We start from the raw sequence: 25,728 nt of genomic DNA, 5'->3' as shown, positions 1-25,728 counted from the left end.
AAAAACAAAACAAAATAAAGTTAACTTATGAACATGATACAAAGGAAAACTATTAAAGAAAAAATGAAGGAACATAAATTTACTAACACATCCCAGTTTTGATACATAAACGCATAGTATGAGTGAAGGAAACAAAGGTTACCATGTAAATCAAACATTAAGGCCTAAGTGCATAAAAATATATTTAGCCATGCTGGCTGCAGAATGCTGCAAGCCGTAGGACTTATTTCTGTCTAAACGTGCATAGGATTGTGCTCTGATGGGCTATGGGGGGACTTAGGAAGAGATGGATCATTATTAATGTGTGAGATGAAGGGTCAAGCCTGCCATTAGGCAGAGTGAGGCAGCTGCCTCAGGCAGCAGATGCTTGGGGGTTAGGAGTGACAGCAAGGCATTGGAGGACAGAGCAGCATGTGCCACAGCCTGTTGTGTGCCCTCTAAAATAGCCTGCTGCCCTCAGGTGCAGTGGAGGATGATGTCCTGTTGCCAATGTTCAAGTAAGATCCAGCTGCCAGTTTGGCTGCCTTCTGTAAATGGAAGCAGGGTGGGGGAATCTTTGCCTCAACTTCTGTAGAAAAGCTGTGTGCCATAAAACAAGTATGCCAGTCTTGTGGCTGACACAGAACAGGCAGTAGCGTAGAGGTAAATTCTGACTTGCAGGCACTCATCATGACAATCCCGAAGGCTGTGCCTCCAAGGAAGGTCTAGAAATGCAGGCAGCTGGGGTGATCCATATCAACAAACCGTTCTAGCAGTTTCATCACCATCAGGAGAAGGTATTTTGTAAAGCTAATGGGTCTTAATTGCCCATTCATGGCAGAGCCACCCCATAATACTTTGCACGGCGATAGGGATAGCTCCCGACCTTTGCTTGTTGCTGGAAAAATCCATCTTTCCCCCAGCTACTGCAAGAATTGCAGCTAAGCTCAAAGGGAACAGGTCTGAAGGGTGGCAGATAACATCATGGTCCCTGCTAATCAAAAGGTCTCAGTGCTTCGTGCCGCTGAGCCCTGGCTTCACTACTCTTCTGGGATCAGGTACTTTCTGGTATTGTGCAGTCTCCATATACACAGCACACACAAAATGTAAAAGCTTTTGGCGAAGCCAATATGGCTGTGTTTACGGCAGGGGAAAACATGACTCACTTTAGTCTTCACATTGCAGAAACCTGGGTCCCAAACTGCATTCCCAACTGAGCTGTCTTAAATAATCAAAGCCTAAATCGCATATTCAGCACTTTCCTGATGTGCCACCAAGCCCACTGCAGGAAATGTCTGATAAAACAATGAGAGCAAAATCCACAGGGCACTTGTTTCACTCCCTCCTATCAAAAAGAGTGTAAAGCCCTCCTTGACAGAGTGGTTCTCCAAAGACAATTGTTACACTAATTAAAAGAGTCTGGTTAAAAGAGTGAAAGGGAATTACTCATTTTGTTAAACACAGACACCTGCAGAGCATTTATTGCTGCAAGAGAGATGGCTTTCCATACAACTGCAGGAAGATCATACCAGATCAGAAGAATAAAAGCCAGTGCAAATACAATAGAAACAATTACAGTACAATGCAACTCAGTTGCACAGCTCCAAGACAAACAAGGCAATGTAGAATCAACATCATATAATAATGTGAGTTAAAGAAATACAGCACACAGTCAATCAGTCAGTACAACCTAGTTCCAGGATTATGGCTCTCCAAGGTTGCTTCCACCCCAGAGCCCTTTAGCACTGGTGAGGCATTGTTTTTCTCCCAAAAAACTGGAAGCAAAATTAATTGGAGGCTCCTCACTACCCTTGATATAATGCTATCTTGTCCAGCAATGTCCTTCCCTATGGTCAAGATCACTATAGTGCAGAGGTAGCCAACCTTTTGGGGCTGTGGGCACATTTGGCAATTTGAGAAACTATCCTGGGTACCACCACAACTCGCTGCCATCACAGGCTTGTCTTTAGAAAAAATGGCAGTGTAAAGGGATACCAAAATTTAATAAGATAGCATCCATCATATCTTCTATGCTGCGGTCACCTTCTGTTTGTCATTTCTCATAGTGCTGCTGTTTTTATTTTGGTTTTGCCTTGTGCCATGTTCACATTTCCAAGTCTCTTTGAATGATTTTGTTAATGAATTATGTCTTTGCATGCTATCATTCTGGACTATTTCCCGAAAGGTGTAGCCAAGAAACATAGGGATCTCCACTTTTAATTGGGCAACATGCAGGCTGTCCTCCCAGGGAAGAGAACAATTATGGCTCCAGAAGCCCGGCAGGACTTGGCTGTTCTTGCTTCCCTGGCAGGCAGAGATGGGTATCTGGCTGTGCTCCTGTGTGTTCCGGGCACAATCAGATAACCCAAGTTTGGCCCCGACTTGAATTTTATCAGCATTGTTTTGTCAGTACAGACCTCCGAAACTGTCTCCAGTGTGATGCAACTTCTGGGCATGAAACACTGGAGGAAGCAAATGCCCATCTTTTTCAGCACTCTGGCTCAGAAACTCTGCCTTGCATTTGTGCTTTATATCCTTTCTCCTCTATTAATAAATAGTGGAGTCATTGAAGAGGGGACAATATTTGCTTTATAGCAGTTTTAGTAAATAGTGCTGCACTCCATTGCTCTAATGACTCCCGCTGGGGGAGCCAAGGACAGGATCCACGGTGACCTTTCTGCAGCTGTGTCTTGGGCAGCATTTCTGACTATGATTCCTCTGACAGGAGGTCAGGACTGAAGGCAGCCTCTTCAGCTCTCACTGGTCTTCCTTATAGCAGAATTCTGGTTTGCCGCTAAAGCCCTGTTCACACAACCATACAAAGGTACACTGAATGTGTGGAGGGTGGGGGAGCAGGATTTTGGGAGGCAGGGCCTGCCACTACCTCTGTGAGCTCATTGGCTCTTCTGCACACATCCTACAATAGTAGCTGATTAATGCATGGAGGGCAAAGCAGGGCCTATTGTCGTTATCCCATTCCCCCATGCATTTCTGTGGACCCAGTTGGTTGGATGAACGGGGCTTCTACTTCCTGCTTTTTTATATAACTTCTTCTTCTTCTTCTTCTTCTTCTTCTTCTTCTTCTTCTTTATGTACATTAAATCTCCAAAGATGTGTGAATGTGCACAACTTCATATCTTTCCAGTAGGGCAGCAACCTTTAATTGACAGGTCAAAGAACTATGGGTGCTTCCAGACAGATGGCTCCTGGGATTACTAAATTTAGTGGCAAGAGTGTTGGACTAGGAGCCAGGAGATCTGGGTTCTAGTCCCCACTCGGCCATGGAAGCTCACTGGGTGACTTTGGGCCAGTCACAGACTCTCAGCCCAACCTACCTCACAGGGTTGTTGTTGTGAGGATAAAATGGAGAGGAGGAGGATAATGTAAGCCGCCTTGGGTTCCTTGCAAGAGGAAAAAAGGTGGGGTATAAATGCAATAAATAAATAAATAAAGTTATGCAGCTATTTCTCCTTTTCTTCCTTAATGGGAATGGCAAAAAGAAGAAACAGATGACGTTTGGAAAATTCTGTGACTGAGGAAGGGCAATAGCATGATAAAAACCTCATCTGGAATTACCATAAGCCTTTATCAACATTTCAGCAACACGGAATGTTTTCAATTAGTGGAGCACACTAAATTAGATTGTTAGGGCACTTTGTTTCTGAACATGAATGGCCCCTTAGTTCCCAGCCTATTACAGCCCTGCCATCACCAGGAAAGCCCATTTGCAATGAGAGAGGGGCTGGCTGGCAGCTCCAGCAGCCCTATTACTTGGGGTCCCAAGATGCAACAGGCACTAGGGTGCAGGCAAGGTTGCAGACCCAGTGGGCTCTGCTGGGGTGCATCAACCCCCGCAAATGGCCCAGTATGCCAGCAACTGATGCCAGGCCTGGCATAGACTTCTAAGAGATTATGCACCCAAGAGAGAACACAGCTTCACGCAATCCTGCCCTTAGATATCATCTTCCTAATCTGCTGGCCACCCACTAAGGCAGGGGTGCAAAAGCTTGGGCCTTGGGGCCAAACCTGGCCTGCCTCAGATCCCAATCCAGCTACCTTCCCCTTTCCTCCATCCACTGATGGTTTGGTGGTTCCCTAGCTTTTGTGCCCTTTTTCCCCATTCTAAAAGGCTGAAATTCTTATTGAAAAGGTTATTGGCAGTAAAGGCTTTAAGTTAAAAATACATTGGTATTTTGACCTTGCCCCTTTTGACTTCAGCGCCTGTCTGCCACTGGAATGTGGCCTCCGAGAAGTTCTCATTAAGCCCTCCCTAGGGCTAGAAAGATGATGGTCACGGGCACCCAGCAGCCCTTCAGCTTGGACTTCTGCAGTGTCACCAAGGAGGGATTCAGGAATCTTTTGTTGTTGTTGTTTAGTCGTTAAGTCATGTCCGACTCTTCATGTCCCCATGGACCATAGCCCGCCAGGCCTTCCTGTCCTCCGCTCTCTCCCGGAGTGTGCTCAAATTCATATTCATTGCATCGGTGATCCTATCTAGCCATCTCATCCTCTGCTGTCCCCTTCTCCTTTTGCCTTCAGTCTTTCCCAGCATCAGGGTCTTTTCCAGGGAGTTTTCTCTTCGCATTAGGTGGCCAAAATAGTTGAGCTTCAGCTTCAGTATCTGTCCTTCCAATGAGCACTCAGGGTTGATTTCCTTTAGGATGGACTGATTTGACCTCCTTGCAGTCCAGGGGTCTCGTAAGAGTCCTCTCCAGCACCACAGTTCGAAGGCATCAGTTCTTCTGCGCTCAGCCTTCCTTATAGTCCAGCTCTTTGCCTGCTGCTTTTTCTTCAGCCTAGCCTAGAGCTTCTCCGTTGATATAACTGAATTGGCACCAGGCCTCTGATAAGCTGGGTTGTTCTGCTGGATGCTTCTCTTCCCTTTCATGGGAAAGGCCTCCAGACAATTATGAAAACAACACTTAGCATTTTAGCAGAAATTTAAGTACTTAAAACATTTATATAGTTAAATTAAGTCACATGTGGGCATTTAAACATTTATGTAATTATCTGTGCTTAAGTAAACATTATTTAAGAATTTTAAACATTTATATAGTGCTTTCAGAGCATTCTCGCATAACCCTTATAATAGTCCTGCGAAGTATCATCCCCATATTGCAGCTGGACAGTTGAGGCTAAGAGAATAGTGCAACCTTCCCCAACCTGGTGCTCTCCAGATGTTGTTGGATTGCAATGTCCATCATCCCCAGCCATGCTGGCTGGAAATTATGGGAGCTGCAATCCGTCATAGCTGGAGGGCACCAGGTTGGGGAAGGCTGGAATAGTGGCTTGCCTAAGGCCACCTAGGGAGTTCACATCTTAAGCAAGAACTGAACTGGCAACCCCTCGGATCGTAGCTTAGTTTCTACCCCATAGCTACCTCATAGCAGCTCATCAGATCAAATTATTCAGTGATCAGCTAATTTATTGAGGCATTGTTTTCTTCTGTCACAGAAGTGGCCAGGTTTCATGCCACTGGGCAGTTGGGCTGCATCAGGTGGGAAGCTTGTATATATTCAATCATCAAAAACCTTTTCAGTTTAAAAGACCAGAAGATAAGGCTATCTCACATTGGTCCAAACTCCACAAAGCCAGGAAATTGGAAGCTAAGGCTGATGCCTTATTTAATGTGCTCTGTGATCAGTCATGATATTGTGCAATGTCACGAATTGTGCTTGCCTACAACTTACTCCGGGAGAGAGCAGAGGACAGGAAGGCCTGGCGTTCTATGGCCCATGGGGTCACGAAGAGTCAGACATGACTTAACGACTGAACAACAGCAACTTACTCTCCATGCACCCACACTTTTCCTGGGTCTTTCAGTCCCAAATCCAGATTGGGAGGATGGAGTGCCTGGGACCAGCAAAGATATTCCACGTTGTCCTGGTCCTGTATTGCCCTATGAAGCATCTGAACCTTACTGTATTGCTAGAGGAATCCTACTGTGAGGTGACTCACACCTTCATTCTGTGAGTCAACCCATGTCTTTACTGGGTGAGTTTATACTGACAGATGGGTGTCTCCTTTAATGTAGCTGGGCTGAGATCAGTACTACTGCTAATAATGATGTGTGGTACATGTAGCTGTATTTCCTAGCAATATTATGAATGATGGTGCTGCCAGTAATGGTGAGAAATGTCAAAGCAGGTGTGGTGGGGTGCCAAAGTTTATGAAAAGGTGCCCAGAAAAAGTGGAACTTGGCAGTGTGGGTGTGGAGAACAAAATTATTTTGAGCAGAAATCGGTTGCTACGTTTATTAAATCGAAGCATGTTTATAGAGCAGTGCCTCCTCTCTACCCTAAAAGGTACTCCCAAAGATTTACATAGAATATAAAGGTAGACAATTGAGCTCACAAACCTGAACCCACACATCTTTTCTGAGGTGAAGTGTTGTTGGAAAGATGCTTTTTGAAACAAATAAGTAGTGTGCCGGAAGAGGGTGTTTAAGCATTCCACTATTCACTTCTTTTAATCTACAACACCATACCACCAAAACTGTTTTATCTTCACCAAGCATCTCAAGACCCAAAGCAACCATGGGTAGGTCCTTCAGTATGTGTGCTAGTGGAAATCTCAATATGGTAGAGAATGAATATTTTCCTTTCAGACTCCAAACCTATTCTATTGCAACCAAACATCTCATATTAGGGGCATCTCTACACCAGCCTAATATCCTGCATTTAAAACAGGGCTTTCTGCTTCCATTTTAAATGTAGGATCACAACAACTCCCTTTTTCATGTGCTTCCTTTCCTCCCCACCCATTTCCCCCTCCTTCTCCCTGTATCTGAGTCTTCCATTGTCTTCCATTGATCTTGCTCTGCTTCTTGCTGCTTTTCCTCTTTTCAGAGAGAGAACCCAAGTGGAACACAACAGGGTAATTTGATAGCTCATTATCTGTGATCTATTTAAAAATGGAACAAAGGGCATTTAGTACAGGAGACGCCTTGGAGGTTCATGATGTCGAGCCCACAAACTTCCATGAAGGAGCCAACTCAATCAGAGAATAAAAGCTCCGTGCAAAGCAAGCCTAGAAAGCAACCCCCCAAAATCTTGCAGCATGCCTGCTGGTGGAAATTTCAGTGTAGTGTTGAATTATTTTTTTGTCTCATTCATGTTGGTGCAATAGAAAAACCAGAATAAAAAACTTGAATTACAATGTAATACAGCCTCACCTTGTAATGACACACAAAAATAATATAAGGATGGTGAGGGGTGCAAGAAGAGTGCTCTCTCTCTCACTGTTCAACCCATCCTGTAAGCTACTGGTGAAAGCAACAAACAGGCATGGGTCACCTCACAGGAGGATTCGTCTAGCAGTACAGTAAGGTTCGGATGCTTCATAAGGCAATGCAGGACCAGGACAACATGGAACATTTTTGCTGGTCCAAGGCACTCCATCCTCCCAATCTGGATTTGGGACTGAAAGACATAGGACAAGTGTGGGTGCATGGAGGGTAAGTTGTAGGCAATCACAGTTTGTGAGATTGCACAACATCATGACTGATCATGGGGCACATCAGATAAGGCATCAGCCTTAGCTTCAAATTTCCTGGCTTTGTGGAGTTTGGACCAATGTGAAATAGCCTTATCTTCTGGTCTTTTAAACGGGAAGGGGTTTTGATTATTGACTTTCCTTGGGTTTTGAAAAATGTCTCTGGGGCGGGGGTGTATACACACACACACACACACACACTGCTCTGTCTTTCTCTCTCACTCTCTCTTTGCAGTCAGAGGCACAGTGCCTCTGAACATTGAGGTTCTACCTCTAATATGAACATAAGAGCCATGCTAGATAAGGCCAAGGGTCTAGCATTCTGTTCACACAGTGGCTAACTAGCTGCCCACGGAAAACTCACAAGCAGGACATGAGTGCAACAGCACCCTCCTGCCCATGTTCCCCAGAAACTGGTGTAAATAGGCATGCTGTCCCTTATACTGGAGATAGCTATAGCCATCATGACTAGTAGCCCTTAATACCCTTATCTGCCATGAATTTGTCCAATCCCACTTTAAAGCCATCCAAATTAGTGGCCATCTCTACATTTTGTGGCAGCAAATTCCATAGTTTAACTATGTGCTGTGTGAAGAAGTACTTCCTTTTACCTGTCCTGAATCTCCCACTAATCAGCTTCATAGGATGACCCTGGGTTCTATTATTATGAGAAAGGGAGAAAAATCTCTCCCTATCCACTTTCTCTAGCCATGCATAATTTAAACACCACTATCATATAGTGGAGGCTGGTGGCCAGTCTGAATGGTGGGATGGAGGGCAAGTAAGCAGAGGCATAGCCAAGGGGTCATGAGAGGTGGAGCCAAGGGGATCAGTGGATCCTTGAATCCCCAACCCATACCACAGAAGGAGAAAACTTGAGGCACAAAGCATGCAAAATGGGGGGGGGGATCACATAACCACATAAAAGTACTCCTTTGCACCTACATTCTCCTTTTTCAGCAATAATTCCCATTTCACGGAGAATCAGGTGACTTTAAGATGATGAATGGCAGCAGAGAATCCACACAGCCATAAACAATTATAATGATAATAATTAAAATAAGTTGTGATACTCTCAGACCCACATAGAAAAGCAGCCTTTGGAACATAGGAACAAGTTCTGAAAGCCTCCAAACATCCATGCTTTTGTTCTGAAAGCATCCAAAAATCCACTGCAAAGCATCCATCAGAACAAGTCTACTCAGAAGTAGAACAGTACAAAATTCCAGATTATGCATATCTTACTTGTAAGAAGTAAGGACTGGACTGCTCAGGAGAAACTAGGCATCCCTTTGTATGTAATGATGGTAATGATTATTATATCCCTTGGAACCCTTTGCAACCCCCCCTTTTCACACACGTACACAAAAACACCCCAAACCATAACATCAATGATAATTATAATAATTAAAATAACACATGATATTCTCAGAATCAAACAAAAAAGCAGCCTTTGGAATATAGAAACAAGTTCACACCCCTGCCTCACCAATCCATGGTGTACAATTGTTTGCCAACCCTGATTAAAAAACAATAGTACTCTGAGCATGTGTAATTTTACACTTGAAACTCACTTAAATTATATCACAACTATGACTGCAGAAATAAAATGGAGCTTGTTTCTGCTGTCCTCATGCTGAACACATTTACTTCAGAATCAGCACCATTTTCTTGTAGAAAAACTTAATTTATTTTTAAAATAAAATGTTTATTTATTTATTTATTTTTAAAGTCAATTTGCATACTTTTATTTATTTATTTTTATCCTGTACGTTCTACCCTTATAAGTTCTACCCTTAAAGGCAGCCTAAAAATTCCATTCCAGCAGGCTGTGCTGAGGGAGATGAGAGGAAGAAGCAGCACCATTCCTGCTGAAAGGCTGGCTGGGAAATGGTGGTACTTGTAGAACTTATTTCTGCCTAAAGCATCCCTCTCTATTCTTTTTTCCTTGTGTGTCTTGTCTTTTTAGATTGTAAGCCTGCAGGCAGGAATTGTCTTCATTTACTGTTTATTTGGGTTCAACGTGCATGTGGTTTGTTGGGTTGTAAACCTGAGTTGTATATTGAATTTAAAAAAACAAATTCCATTCCACCAACTACAGTAGAAAGGGAATAGGAAAACATATATGGTTTTCATATATAGCCTCCAACTTTTTGGCAAATGATCAGCACAAATGGTTGCCAACACATGTTTTCAGTGCCAACACTGTGTGACCAAGTATTTTTTTTCTGTTAACTTCCCTTTCTCCCTCAATCTTTAATCAATCTTCCTGAAATTTTCAGGTTATATTAAATAGACATTTCTGTCTGGCACATGTGATTTCCAGGGAGATTGGTGAAATGCTTTCAATTTTATTAAGGTTAGAATAACCCATCCCCCTGATTTTCATTTAACATGGCCAAACCCTTTTTTGAATGATCACTTTATCTACTGGAGTCACAACTGTGCCACTACAGCATTGGTCAGCTTTTTTGACAAGTGTGCCATCCAAATCAAGACCACAGTATTAGACAGTGCCACTTTAGTGCATACTGTAGCACATCGGAAGCCTCCCTTGCTTTTGTGTGTGATTTGCCTCTTGCCTACTGAACCAAGGAGTAGGCAGCAGAGTGTCAGAGCCAGGCAGGGGCACAGACATGACTTCTGGGGTCCCGGTGCTCCTGTCCAGTAGTGCAGTTCCTGTGGCTTGGGCTTGTTATAGTACTCATGCCACAGGATAAATGCACATTATGTCTATTGATAATGCAAGGCCAAGCAACTCTGTTATAAATTGGGGGGGGGGGCGCATAGTATGTGAGCCCTTGAGTTCTTTGTTTGCTTGCTAGTTTCTGCCCACAGTACAATTGTGTGAATTTAGCCTCAGCGCTTTAGTACAAGGGTACAAAACTTCAGGCTCCGGGGGCCAAATATAGCCCTCAAATATGCCCTCTTGGATTCCCAATCCAGCCCCCTGGGGTTTTCCAGAGAGCCATGCTCCCTTCCTCTGGGCCCATCAACCTTTCCCCAACCACCAATCATTTGGTGGTTTCCCAGCGTTTGTGCAGCGTTTTCCCCATTCTCAAAGTGCAAATGCCTCTCTTAAAGCTTTGTTATAGGCTGTAAGAGCTTCAAGGTAAATCAAGCTTATAGCCCTGCCCCTTTTGCTTTCAGCCCCACCCATCACTGGAATGCAGCCCCTGAAAGCTTCTCTGAAATGGAATTCAGACCTCAAGCAGAAAGAGCTTCTGCACCCCTGGTTTAGTAACTATTTGGCTCATCTCCCACAGTACGTCAGCCCGAGAATCACTCAGGCACACCACAATGTAATACCAAAATGACTTGATTGGGTTATTCAGATGCTTTCTCTCCCATTTCTTTTCTGTCATAGCCAATTAGAGCAATTCTAGTTGTGAAATATTAAAGGGGAGCAGGTCAAGTTGATTGCAGTGCCATTGTAAGATGAGCCCGGCTTTTATTTCACCTCTCAAGAGAAACAGATGAAAGGTTTCAGAGACCCCTTTGAAGCGATCAGAGAAACGCCAGGAGTTTCTAAAGTGCTCCTCAACTGCAAGGCTTCACTTTTCTATTTTATTTCCTCAGGACTGAAATGTGCCTCCTGGGGCGATTAAAGTTTCATGACACTTTCATCAGCTTGCTTGTTTAATTTCTAAACATTTGACACTTAAGAAAGTCTAGAGAAAGAATCAGTTTCAGGTACTTGCTTCACTGGGGTCGTGTTAAGGATGTGACACAAGCTAGCAAAACTGCAACAAGACTAGGATTGGGGAAGAAATTTGTTCTCTTCGTATTTGATACCTAATTTTGCACTTTGAGTTTGAACCAATATGCAAATTGAAACTCAGTTATCCTTCAAAATTCAGATTTCTCTGAATTTTGCAATGGAGTTCTACTATTTAAAAAATGCATACAAAAGTGTGTATGTTAGGGGAAAGTGCACACAAAAATGTATATATTAGCAAAAAAAAAAAGTCCCAATTTGCATGATATGAGGAAAAATGATTGCAAAAATGTTTATATTAGACAAAATTGCATACAAAAATGCCTTTGGACAAATGTGCACAAAAATGCATACAGATTTCCATGCAAACTTTTAACAAGCAAAATCTCAAAGTTTGGAGCCTACCAAATTTTAAGACTGGGAAAATAAGAAACAGAAAAACTGAAATCGACAGATTCGTCCTTCCTTAGGCAGGACCCAGTTTCAGAAGCTCTTCAGAAAGACCAGTCATTTATTGACATGCTATACGTTAACATTTGCCTGAATAATATGAATGTTCTGGTTAGTCCCCCCACCCCCCACTCCTAATAATGGGTGGATACAGATTTTCCCATTTATTTTCATTCACGTAAAAGACTTTTACCCTGCCATTCTCTAAAACATTTTGAAGCGGCAAACAATGAACATTTAAAGTTTAACAGTTAATACTAAAAATAAAGCAATAAAATTGTTTTTAAATCACAAAACAATAAAGGAGTAGTAAAAGCAGCAATAACACATGGAAACAGCAAGATAAATAAATAAAACCATCCATCCATTAAAAGCCCAAGAGAATGCCTTCACCTAGTACCTGAAAGCTACTGAAGAAGGCACCAGCTGAGCGTCCTGAGGAAAGTATTCCACAACCAGGATGCCACCACTGAAAAACCCTGTCTACTGCCACCACCCATTCCACCTCTGAAAGTAGTGGCATGCGGTGTAAGGCCTCTGCTGCAAATCTTAAAAGACCCAGCAGGTTCATATGGGAGTAAGCAGTCCTTCAAGTACCCTGTTACAAGCTGTATAGAGGTTTATATTGTATGTCAAAACCATTAACATTTTGTTTTTAATGTGGATTTTATTGTTAGCTGCCTTGAGCGCCAAATTTTTGTTTTGTTTTGTTTTTGTGGAAAGCCAGAATATAAATGAAATAGATACATACATAAATAAGCCAGTGCCTTGTATTTTACTTGGAAATGACCTGAAATGAAGTGAAGATTTTTCAGTACTGACCATATGTGTTGCGAGTGGCCAGTTCCAGACAATAATGTGACTGCCTTATTCTGAACCAGCTGAAGTTGGTAGAGCTTATAGATATGATCATTTAACAAGTGGTTAACTGACCGTGCTGTGTGCATGCAGTCACGTAGTAAGCCAGTTGTCTATACTACCTATCAAATGACTAGGGGAACCTTTGCACACCTGCATCTTACCTGAAATCAAGCCTATACAGGTGAGTATTGCTACACATTCTGTCACACTTTACACCAAACATCAGCACCTGATGTGTGGTAAAATCCTCCATACAACTTGACAGAATGATAAGAGAACCAGGCTGCCATGGGATGAGAGAGTTTTCCCTTGAACTGTTTGACTGCCTGAATGAAAACATCCAGAGGAGGAAGGGAGTGGTAAGATTCTGGTTAGCGCTTAGCAAGGCAGTACAGATTACTGGTTTACCAAGTGGTTACATGCGCACTGTGCTATGTCACCATTTCAGAAATGTTCCTCTCAAATTACCCCAAGTTTTCTTCCTATAATTTATGCAGAATGCTAGTTGTGAATTGTATTTTATGCTGCATCTCTTAAAGGCTTTCTAGGTTGATAACACTCCAGTAAAATCTAAAGTCTTTGAACTGATCCAAAGCATCAAAATGGAAAGTGTTTGGTAATCAATCGTCGTGTATTTGGCAGATCTGCACTGTCCTTCTCCCAGTTGCTGAGGGCAGCAGGCTGTTTGCTCAAATGGAAGCCTCCTCTGTCATTAGCTGCTGTTTGCCAAATGGACACATCAAGTGAAGAAACAATTTCTCCCTATCGAACCACTATTAGTGACCATCATCCAGGGGAAGGATCCATGTACAGCTAATGCAATACTTTCCCATAATTGGGAGTTTAAAGCAGAGCATTTTGCTGTGGAATTGGCTATGCTCATTGAATCTTGCTTTTAAGGGTCTCACATTTGACTAGTTGCTACTTCAGAGATGATCAAAGGGGTGGAGGGGAAGGAAGAACAGGGGAAACCCCAGCAAAGTCCCAGGAAAGGAGATTGAGATGAGAGACAGTGGGAAAAGAAAATCTTCCAGCAAAGCAAAGGTTAAGGTTATTCAAAGGCTACTGGTGATCTTCCCCTTAAAACTGGACCTCTTCCCACCTTAGCTTGCAGTACATGTTACTGCACCATCACAGTGAGGTGACTTGTTGCAAAGCGGTACCTTGTGTTGCTTCTGCAACCCTGCAGTGATGAAATTGAAACAGTTTTTGACATTTCCCAAATGTGCAATTGGAACGAAAAATCTACATTAGTTAAACATGGACATAAAACTTAAAACTGGCTTTCCTCTACTTCTTATCCTGCAGTATCAATATTCCGAAGTGACCGAAAAGAACTCTTAACATTATTTGTGAAAATGCGCTAACATGATTTTGCCATTGCCTACAATGTCAGTGAGGTGCAATCATGTAATTAATTTTACTACATCAGCTCATACACAGCTAGGCATTTTGCACCATTATCAGTGGAGCATGATGACACCACAGTGCACGATAGTGCAGAAGACTTTGGCTAATGCAAAAATTGGCAGCACTGTTACGCACAGGGTGCACTTTGTTGCACAGACAGAGGTTGAAGGCTGGAAGATGTATATATAGGAACACAGGATGGGCAGTTGCCAATCACGGCAAAAGAGGGAAGGGAGGAAGGGAAGGGCTAATTCACCTGGGCAAAAACCTACAGGGGCTGGAGCCGCATGGTGAGTCTCCCTGAGAGTGCATGGTCAGATTTCTTTAATAACTCCTAAATCTTTCTCTGAAATGTTACTCTTGAGCCCAGCCTTCCCTAACATGTTTTGGACCATAACCCCCATCAGGCCCAGCCAGCAAAGCCAATGGCCAAGGATGGCAGTTGTAGTCCAAAACATCTGGAATACCACATTGGGGAAGGCTGCTCTGCTTGTGCACTTGGCTCAGAACTCTAAAGGAGGTATCCAAAGTGCTAAACCCTACGGGGATAGCTCCTTTAGAGTTCTGACTGAAACCCAGAGCAGATTCACTGCCCCACCGACATAGGAGCCACCAGCCTCCACTGGTTTTCCCCATCATGGCAGTAGTGATACAATGGATAATGCCTAGCCACAAGACAATACTGTTGCTGTATTGCTAAGGACTTGGCAGATGTTGTGTTCAGTGCTGGCAGAATGCAAATGGGAGGACAGGATCATGCCTGTTGGCTCTGTCCCCCTCCCTGTGCACATTCTGCATAAATGCTGAAAGACCCTACATGTGTAAAATTGTACATGCATAGGCTCTAAACACCCAGCCTGTGGTTACAGGTATAGAGCTTATGTGTACACAGTTTATATGTCATAGACTCTTCAGAATTTATGCTAAGTATGCACAGGGAGGAAGCCTGGTGTGTTGTGTGCTCAGTCAACTCTGAATGTAATGTCCGGACAATACTCCAATTTACTCTGATCCCCTCTGGGTGTTTTAGTTTTAAAATATCCATTTAAGTCATACTTAGAAGTAAACTACTAATAGTGATTGCTAGGCACTGGAGATATGTCCTTTTCTAAATAACATGTTTAATTCAAGAAACTTCTGCCTTTTAGTCTAATATCTTCCTGGTGGTTTTCAGGCACTGTTCTTGTAAAGTGCATTATAGTAACCCGAGCTTCTGTATGAAGAGGTACATATTACTCCATACTGCACTTCATTAGATAGGACCGATGATATATATCAGGCATTCACGTGGTAGTAGTGAGACCTAGGAAGCCTTAGAGGTGCATAGAACTCCATTTTATTCTATTGCTGTGAATTCTTTCAGCCAAGGTTAGCCTGATTCTCCTTCGACTTATTATCTTCATCCCATCCCAACTGGATCCAAAGAGCAACTGAGTGAGCCAACAACACAAATCTGGGGTACTGTGGAGTTTAAGGAAGCAGTGCAGTTTGGCAGTTAACATAACCCAGACACAGTTTCTCCCATGCCCTTGATGATTATTAATTAAAGTTAATTATAGCGCTGCTATATTTGAGTAACTGTAGTGTGCAAAGACAAAAGCAGAGTTGCAAACAATAGGCTTGTTCCTCCACTCTCTCTGTGGAACATTTAAATTAAGAAAGCTCCAAGGTGAGTAGAAGGATGGAGACTCTGGCTCTCCCTCTTTAAAATGTAGCTAAGTTCTGCCAGCTCTGTCCATATGGGATGCTGTTGCTGATAGGAAATGCTAGAGGGCATTGGCAGCATCTTCTAACTGTGCTGGTGATGGATGCTGGTGGCATTATTGATGGATACCAGCAGTATCAGTGATGGATATGGGTGGCGCCAGAGATAGATGCTAATGGCAGTATTGATGGATGTCGGTGATACATGCTGCTGGCACTGATAAAAGATGCGGTGGTATTAGCGAGTACTGGTATCGGAGAAAGACATGGAAACAATAGTGATGGATGGTCATAGTTTTACTAATGGAACTTGGTAGCATTAATGATGAATGTTGGCGCTGTGGATAATCAATGTTGGTAGCATTAGTGAGAGTCAATGGTTATGTTGCTAATAGATGGTGAGTAACATCATTATGGGTGGATGCCAGAAATGCTGCTGATAGATGCTAGTAGCATAAGTGAAGGGTACTGTGGTACAGTTGACATGGAGATTAATGGCAGTAGTGAGAAATTTGAGGAGTGTTGTTAAAGGGTGTGGGTAGCACTGGCCAAGGATTAGAGTGCAATTGCTAATGCATTTGGGCTTCATTAGCAATGGATGCTGGTATGCTCTTTAAAGCTAGGAAGTTTAGATGGAGCGAGTGGAGCTCTCAGCAATGGATGCTTAAAGCAGAAGTGATCAATGTTGAGAATGAACCTTCTTCCATTTCTATAATAAATGCCATTACCTTTGCATGAGTTTTGAATCTGCACAGAGGCAGCATTAGACCAACTTCACATATTACAACTTCCTACACAGAAGTATTGTCTATGTAGGAAAATACTTGTTTTTAGTAAGTCTGGGTGAAGCCTGGCATAAAAGTCTGGGTGAAGCCTGGCATAAGTGTATTTCATTCCATGAAAACTACTCAATTTGGGGTAACTGCTACACCAAAAACGCTTTTTGCTGCACTTCACACATAATGATAAAGCTCTATTTTGCTACATAACCACATGTTAGTCTCTGGTCCTAAAGAAAAGAAAGGGTGATCCAAGTGGCATCTTCGAGATCAACTATGATGGAACCAGTGCAGGTTCATTTCAAGTGCATGGTCAGAATGTAGAGTAGACAGTCTCCCTACCAAAAGGCATTCAGGCAGCTGGACAAAAATTCACACCAAAAACATTATTTTCATTCTACTTCTGGTTTGTAATATCTCCAGGTTTTTCTGGAGACTCCTGGGCAGTTTTCCAGAGTCTCACGCAGATACAAAAAATGTCAGGGGTAAATATAAGAAGGATCCCTTCTAGAAAACAGTAACATTGTTTGTGTTTGGGGTTTATTTGTTCCACTGTTTTTTCCTTGCATTAACTGTGCTTCCTGTATCTTTAATAATAAAATCCAGTAAGTATAATATATTTAAAAATGCAAGTAGCAAGTTAGAACTTTACTACTTTTTGCAGACCTAGAATCTGATTGAACCATTTCTCTTTTAAAGCAGCAACTGGGGGCAGGGAAAATGGAGTAAGACTATAGGACAGTCTGCACCATTTTCCTGATCTAAATGACCCCCTAAGTTCATTGATGTGCCCTTTTAAAAGGAAAATACACATACCTATATGTTTTCTCTAAGAGATATATAATAGGAAAATGGTAGGGGGCAGGTTATCTCTTCCCCCCCACACCAGCACTGTGGTCCAAATCCAATTACAGCCCCACACACACACACACACTATGGAAGCTTTGAAAAGAAATTAAAAGACACAGTTTTGATCAGAGATCTCCAGCATCTGCTGTGGTTTGTCTCTTAGACTGTGACTAGATTCAGCACTTGTTTGTCCTACAACTGGGATATCTGAAGAAAATATGTTATAGTGCTGGAAAATGCTCAGACAAGGGCAACATAAATTATCAAGGAGTTTGAGCTTCTCTACAAGGAAAACAAAGGTGTTTAGGCTTCTTAGTTGCAGGGGGAGGGAAGACAACTAAGAAGAGACATGAGAGAGGTTTATAAAATTACACATGGTACGGATCGGGTGGTGAGATGGGAGTGTTTCTCCCTCTCTCATAATATGAGAACCCAGGAACATCCAATGAAATTGATTAGCACTAGATACAGGGCAAATGTATTAAAGTTCATATAACTAATTTCCAGCCACAGGCAGAGATGGCTTTAAGGGTGGGGCAGGGGGTATACAAATTTATGGAGGGATAGATCTATTGTGATTAACCATGATTCATAAATGGAACCTCCATCATCAAAGGCAATGTTCCTTTAAATATCAGTTCCTCGAGGGCAAAGAGAGGGTGAGGACTGCTGTTGCCTTTGTGTCTTTCTTGCAGAATTCCCAGAAGCATCTGGCTGGCCAATATTGGAAATAGGATGTTGGAACAAATGGACTTGGGTGTAATCCATCAAGACTCTTATGTTCTCACATTTAAAGAATGGAAGGATCTGTCTATTTCTGGTCCACGTCAGTTTCCCTTATGTCCATTCATGTCCTTTCCAGCCCATTTTTACATATATCTGCAATTTTTAAAATGCATGAAAATTCCTATTATTTTTTAACATATTTTTCACAAAATATACATTACTGTACACATTTTTACATGCATTTGGGTATGTTTTTTGAGTTTAGAACAGTATTGCAAAATTCAGATACATGCAACAAATGAAGGATAGCAGCATTCCCATCTACATATTATCCAGGAAGTGCAAATCATGTTGGTTCATTCAGACCGAATGAAATCCTCAACCAACCCTAATTTAAAGATAGGAAAGTTGCATTTAAAGATAAGCTGAACTCAATTTCAGAGAAGCTCTCAGGGGCCATATTCCAGTGGTGGGCAGGGCTGAAGGCAAAGGGGGGCAAGACCAAATCCAAAAGGGATGGGGCCATCATATTTTAGCTTAAAGCTTTTATTGCCCATAACTAAGCATTTGCAGAGGCTTTTAGAATGGGGAAAAAACTGCACAAAAGTTGGGAAAACCCCAAATGAATGGTGGTTGGGAGAATACGTCCAAGGGAAGGGAGTGTGGCCATCTGGAAAATCTCAAAGGCCAGATTTAGCCCACAGGCCTAAGGTTCTACACCTTAGGGCCTAAGGTTCTACACTGATCTATGGAAACAACATAAAATATGAAGCAGACATTCATGGATAAAGTGGGATTGCTGGATTTCATTTTGAAAATGAAACCTCATTTCTGGTGAGGTTTACATCAGGTTTCTGACTTCACACATTAACATTAGTCTCTTTTATTTAGATCTACCTCCACCCACCCACCCACCCAATGTGCCAAAACATCACATGTGATGTGAGTGAGCCTTTTGATGGATCCCCAGAATGGTATAAAGTCAGGAATTGGAATTCTGAATCCCCATCAATTGCCTTGCCATGGTGATCTATCCCCCCCCCCCACACACACACACACACCTTCCCCAAATATGTAAGCATTAAAGTGTTTGTTTCTGGGTATTCTTTTGTCCTCAGTAGCTAATAAAATTAATGAGCAGACACACATAATAGGTAACAGCACACAGGTAGAAACTTTCTCTAATATAAACAGAAGTGCAATGATTCAGCAGAAGAAATACTGCTGATGTCAGCAGGGCATTTTCCCCTGAAGGAATAATGTGTATAGAACTAGAAAGCAAATTCCTATACAAGCACAAAAAACAAGCTAACCCCAAAGTCCTGCAACTTGGAGTTTAACACAGTCATTAGCTGTGCAGCAAACCTTTTTCAAAGACATCTGCAGGATCCCAAAAAGAGAGTACCAACTTCTTGAAAGAGTATGTGTTGGATGGGGTAGCACTCTTGAAAATACAGGTATGTAGTTTGAGAGTTCTTCTGGACCCGGCCTTGACCTTGGATGCCCAGGTCTCAGCTGTTGTCAGGAATGCCTTTGCCCAACTCAGGCTGGTGCACCAACTACACCCATTCTTGGAAAATGCAAATGAATCAGTTCCTGCATTTAACTTATTTATATCCCACCTTTTCCACACACACAAAATAGCCATCAAGCCAGCTGACAACAAAATCCAGATGAAAACCAAACAAGATCTTAGTGAAAGCATAACATAAAAACAAATAAATTAAAAACACAGCAATAAATATATAAATCTGGCCAGGATGACACATGCCTTTGTTACATTACATCTGGATTATTGCAGTGTGCTCTCCGCATAAGGCTATCTCTGAAGAGTACTTGGAAACTACCATTGGTCCGGAATGTAGCTGCCCAACGGTTAACAGGGGAGCATGGGACTCCCTTGATGAAATGGCTGTGTCCCGGAGAAGCAGGTCTTTCAGATATCCTGGTCCTAAACCATTCAAGGCTTTGAGAGGCCTTGGGTAGGACATCCTCAGTTCCCCCCTCCCTCAGTCAGTCCACCTTCTCAACACCATTGTCATCAGCTGCTATTGCTCCTCATCCCCTCTCTCATCTTGGCTGCCATTTGCTTGCTTGACAGGCAGAGAGCCAGTGAGCAAGTAGGCAGTGGCATCTACTGCTTCTCCTTTTCACCATCATCATCATTGCCTGGGTCACGGCCAAAGGAGAACAATCAAATTGCTATGGTGAAGAGGAGAAGCAAGTCCAGGGGGCTCTTGTCAGGGGCCCCCTGCTGGGATGTACGCCCTCGGCAGGTGCCCAACCATGCCTACCCTTGACGCCAGCCCTGGGCTCCTCCCATACGAATCTGCCCACTACTGAAATCATCTTCGGAGGCCCTCTTTTATGTCCCAACAACCCCAGAGATACTCTTAGTTGGACTTAGGGAGAGGGCCTTTTTGGTGCCTGTGCCTAGGCTCTGGAATTCCCTTCCACAGGAGGCCTGTCTCACTTTCTCATTGAGGAAAGCTGGTGAAGACCTTTTTTAAGAAGGCATTTGGTATGTGATTTTAACTTGCTGTTTTTAATTTGTCTCTGGTTTTTGAATAGTTTAAATATTTTATGTCTGCCTTGCTATTTTCCACTGCTGCTTCATGTTTTAACATTTAGTTTCTGTGTTGTAAATGGAAAGGATGTTTTTTCTTGTTATATTTTTTAAAACTGTTATTATTGTTAGCTGCCTTGAACGCTTAGGAGAAAAGTTGGAGTATAAGTGTTTTAAAATAAATTAAAAATAAGTAAGCCTTTCAACAATATGTGCAAATTAACAGATATTGTGAACTCTCCAGAGGTGTGCCAATTGGACTATAACATTCCATCAGCCCATGAAACACACACACCAGACCCAGCCCTACCATTAGGCAGAATGAGGCAGCTGTCTCAGGGAGCAGAGGCTGGGGGACAGGGAGTGATGGGGAAATGTTGGAGGACAGAGCTATGTGTATGTCACTCATCCTGCCCTCCACTCCCATTGCCCTTAGTTGCCAGCCCATTGCCCTTAGTTGTGGAAAATGCTGTCCTATCACCAGTGATGGCCACCAATTTGGATAGCTTTAAAATGGGGTTGAACAAATTCCTGGAGGAAAAGGCTATCAATGGCTACTAGTCCTTATGGCTATGTGCTCCCTCCAGTACAAGAGCCTATGTACACCAATTGCTGGGGAACATGGGTGAGAGGGCACTGTTGCACTCATACCTTGCTTGTGGGTTCCTGGCCAACAGCTGGTTGGCCACTGTGTGAACAGAATGCTGGACTAGATGGACCCTTGGTCTGATCCAGCATGGCCCTTCTTATGTTCTTATGATGAAGTAAGAGTCCACTGCCGATACTGTCACTGCTTGTATATGAAATTGGGAGCGGCACCATCTTGTTGGCTTAAGGCAGAAAAATGTCTTGGGCCAGCTCTGACGCATACACACACTCGAGCTAAAAGAGAGTGAGACAATTTAACTTTAAAAACTTTTTCATCTTGAAATCCTAGATTTTCACGAGGACCACACCTGGAACCTTGCGGGACAAGAAGAGGATTCGGCCCTGAACTAGGCCTGTACCTGAACAGCAGGGAGTACAGCATGGCCCAGGTCTACATTTTCCAGTTTTCTTTCTAAAACTGCATAGTCATGGGGAGAGACTATAGCTGAGGGGTAGAGCACATGATTTGCATGCAGAAGGTCTCAAGTTTGATCCCTGGCATCTCCAGGTAGGTCATGAAAAACTCCTGCCTGGAATCCTAGAAAGCCGCTGCCAGTCAGTGGCAACAATACTGGGCTAGATGGACCAATGGCCTGACTCAGTATAAGGCAGCTTCTTGTGTTTGGCTGGGAAAGGGTGGGCAGTATTTGCAAAATGCAGCATTCCTGATCTGCTCTATCTGTTCTGATGGTACAAGGAATGGCAGCCGAGGGAGCAACTCAAAAGGAGGCATGTAAAAACAAGGCTAAAGTTGATCTTCAAAGGCTGGATAACAGCCTTCATGTGGCCTGAAATCCATGCAAATTGCATGGGGAAAATGATAAAATATTACAAAAATTGCTATAGCAACGTCTTGTCTAACTGACCTAGTTTGTGACAAAGGCAGCATCCCACAGTATCTGAATGCATTGCAGGCGGAAGCCTTTCAAAATTGTCTAAAGGCACATCTTTGCATTGTTTATTATGATTAAGTTTGATTAGCTAGGAAAAAGACCATGCAAATTTTGACATCTAGTGCTTCCTCCTCCATGGGGCCTTCAAGAGAATGAGATGAGTTAATCTCTGTAGTGAACAGATCTGTTGCTGATCTTTGGAGAAGTAACCAGCTGCCCTGTTTTATACAAAGCTGATTAGTTTTCCCCTTGGCTTGCCAATGCAGTCATGCTAATTATCTGGTTTCTTTATTCTGGTCCAGTTCTCATTTTAAAAATGGATTTATTGTATTTTAACAGATCGCTACATAAGCCCTTTATGGCCATTCTACTCATGAGGATCAATGCATGGGGGGGAGAGATCTATCCACCTCTGCTGCTATTTATTTATTTAATTAAATACATTATTAAATTTATCTAATTAAACAATTTCTTGCCCACCTGTCAGGGCAACTTGCCCTCACAAGGCGGTTTACAGAAAAATTTAGGAGCACATTAAAACCACATCAAAACATAACCAGCATTCAAATCTATTAATTAATGAGCAGCCCAAATAAATATTTCAGAGCACAGCACATTAAAGCTACCCAAACATGGACTGGAATAAAAATGTCTTTGAATTTCTCTCTAAAACCAGCAATGATGAGGCGGTGACTCCAGAGAAGTCCAAACAACCCTCAAGGATCATGAGCAGCTACACACGTGATAATGCAATCCCCTCACTGACGATATACTGGGTTCTGTCTGTGTTCCTGTCCTTGTTGTGGTGGTGGGTTTTTAGATCAAGAAAAAAAAATGAATGAAGTAAGAACATCACTTGACTTTACTAGTCCTCACTGACCATAGAGCATACTGACACACTCAGTCAGCAACTTCACATCTACAGACCACAAAAAGGGGATGGAGAAAACATGTATATTGAACAAAGGGACCACATAGGGAATGCTACAGGTTTGTCTGGAGCCACTTATTTCCTAGAGCAGGGGCGGGCAGAAAGTTGGGACTTCAGTTCCCAGAAGCCCATGTCACCATGGTCAATGGTCAGGACTGTTGGGAGTTGAAGTCCAAAATATCTGGAGATCTACTTTCTGCCCCTTGTCCTATAGGATACTGGCTGGTTTGCACTAGTACAAGTGAAGGAGGGTGCTGAAACAGCACCCTTCATGTATATCTAGGATTGGGCTACCTTATAGTGGGAATTGGCAGGCTGCAAATAGACTCTCTTTTGGAGAGTCACCAAAAAAAATTTTTTTTAAGGAAGCAGCTTATGCCAACATTAAAAAGTTGTTATATGCGAGATCACCTGCTTGCCCTTTTGTTTAGATTAAAAGTCTCATTGTAAAAATGGGGAAAAGTTTAAAAACGTATCGTACCACCCTGTGGCTGGCAGGTGTATTCAACCAATCAAGAAGCCAGAGCTTACGTCACATGGCAGTGCCAATATAGCCAATCCCAATAAGGGAACCAAATTGCCACAAAATGGCAGACGGTGTTGCCTGACAGTGCAAAAGAAGAAAATCCTGCCAGCTGCCATGAACAGTTTGCTGGTGCAAGAACTGTCCTTCAGAGACAAATGCGGACAGACACTGAGTGTTTTTAAGTTTCCAGTCTGTTCTGTATTTCTCTTCTGACTGGCTGGGAAGAAAATGCCATGGGAGTTGAGCCCTCCACAGCTGGGCCTGACCTGCAAGACCAAAGGAGAAGGCCTCCGTTACTAGGAGCAGAGTTTGCTTTGCCTTGCCCACTCAAGTCATCAAACCCCACATGCATTGCTTTTGTTCGGAGCCCTTTCTCTACCTTCATCATCTCTACGGACATCCTTTATCTATACAGCCAGAGCTCCCCTTCCCCACTGACTGAGGTCACAAAGCAGGAAACTTTCCCTGAATCCTGGCTTCCCCCTCTCATTGCTAGCGTTAGTGCAATGGTGGGGTGTCTTTTTTCCTACCACGGGCCATTGAGCCACAGAAAGAAATCAATCGGGGCCACGCACAATGGTTAAATAATGAAATAATTAATTGTATTAAGTTGTGATCCTATACCCATTTTCCTGGGAGTAAGCCCCATTGAACTTGATAGGACTTACTTCTACATAGACATGCATAGGATTGCACTGTTAATTACTTACTTGATTAATTCATTGTATGATATGTTCTTAATTATATATTGTATTGCCTAGAAGCATGGTGCTAGGAGGTTGGGAGCTGCTGACTAACAGGAACAATGCTATACTTTTCCCTACACAAGGAGAGAGGTGAAGACACACACCTACTCCTACTATCAGGGAATATTTCCACTGGAGCAGGAAAGACGGACAAGGGGAAGATTAGATACTACTGCTGGAAAGTACTTGGAGCACCTGCCAGTAATGGCACCCAACTGGTTGCTCTCCTCGCTGGCCCTTCCCTTGTGGGGATGGAGCTCTCTGGAAATGCTTGGGGCCCAAATGAAATTAAGGTGGGAGGGGGGTGCATTGGTTCCATTGTCATATTGCTTTAACAGTCAGGAAGTTTTTCCTGATGTTCAGCCGGAATCTGGCTTCCTGTAACTTGAGCCCATTATTCCATGTCCTGCACTCTGGGATGATCAGGAAGAGATCCTGGCCTTCCTCTCTGCAACAACCTTTCAAGTACTTGAAGAGTGCTATCCTATCTCCCCTCGGTCTTCTCTTCTCAAGGCTAAACATGCCCAGTTCTTTTAGTCTCTCCTCATAGAGCTTAGTTTCCAGTCCCCTGATCATCTTTGTTGCCCTCCTCTGAACCCTCTCCAGCTTGTCTGCATCCTTCTGAAAGTGTGGGGCCCAGAACTGGACACAGTACTCCAGATGAAGCCTAACCAGTGCTGAGTAGAGGGGAACTAGTACTTCACGTGATCTGGAAGCTATACTTCTATTGTTTGTTGTTTATTCGGTCAGTCGCTTCTGACTCTTCGTGACTTCATGGACCAGCCCACGCCAGAGCTTCCTGTCAGTCGTCACCACCCCCAGCTCCACCAAAGTCGAGTCCGTCACCTCCAGAATATCATCCATCCACCTTGCCCTTGGTCGGCCCCTCTTCTTTTTGCCTTCCACTTTCCCTAGCATCAGCATCTTCCCCAGGGTATCCTGTCTTCTCATGATGGGGCCAAAGGACTTCAGTTTTGCCTTTAATATCATTCCCTCAAGTGAGCAGTCTGGCTTTATTTCCTGGAGTATGGACTGGTTTGATCTTCTTGCAGTCCAAGGCCCTCTCAGAATTTTCCTCCAGCACCACAGTTCAAAAGCATCTATCTTCCTTCGCTCAGCCTTCCTTATGGTCCAGCTCTCGCAGCCATATGTTACTACAGGGAATACCATAGCTTTAACTATGTGGATCTTTGTTGTCAGTGTGATATCTCTGCTCTTCACTATTTTATCATGATTTGTCATTGCTGTCCTCCCAAGAAGTAAACGTCTTCTGATTTCCTGGCTGCAGTCAGCGTCTGCAGTAATCTTTGTGCCTAGAAAGACAAAGTCTGTCACTGCCTCCATGTTTTCTCCCTCTATTTGCCAGTTATCAATCAAGCTGATTGCCATAATCTTGGGTTTTTTTAGGTTCTGAGATAGTTAATGTTTCTTCCAGCGATTTTAACTCC

The 25,728-nt window shown here is 43.0% G+C and overlaps 1 pseudogene across 1 annotated transcript in view; it reads left to right on the top strand.

Moving 5' to 3' along the window:
- LOC146348724 (disks large-associated protein 4 pseudogene) overlaps positions 1–25,728 on the top strand; it is a 277,479-nt pseudogene that overhangs the window by 216,154 nt on the left and 35,597 nt on the right. Inside the window, exon 2 of the transcript XR_014790706.1 lies at positions 21,474–21,573. The product of XR_014790706.1 is annotated as a disks large-associated protein 4 pseudogene (transcript). The remainder of the gene's footprint in view (positions 1–21,473; positions 21,574–25,728) is intronic.

The sequence above is a fragment of the Heloderma suspectum genome, chromosome 4, assembly GCF_057233095.1.
Source record: "Heloderma suspectum isolate Gila_16-S chromosome 4, 16-S_ref, whole genome shotgun sequence".
Taxonomy (NCBI): Eukaryota; Metazoa; Chordata; class Lepidosauria; order Squamata; family Helodermatidae; genus Heloderma; species Heloderma suspectum.
The sequence above is the reverse complement of the archived record's forward strand: the minus strand, read 5'-3'. Positions and strand labels throughout refer to the sequence as shown.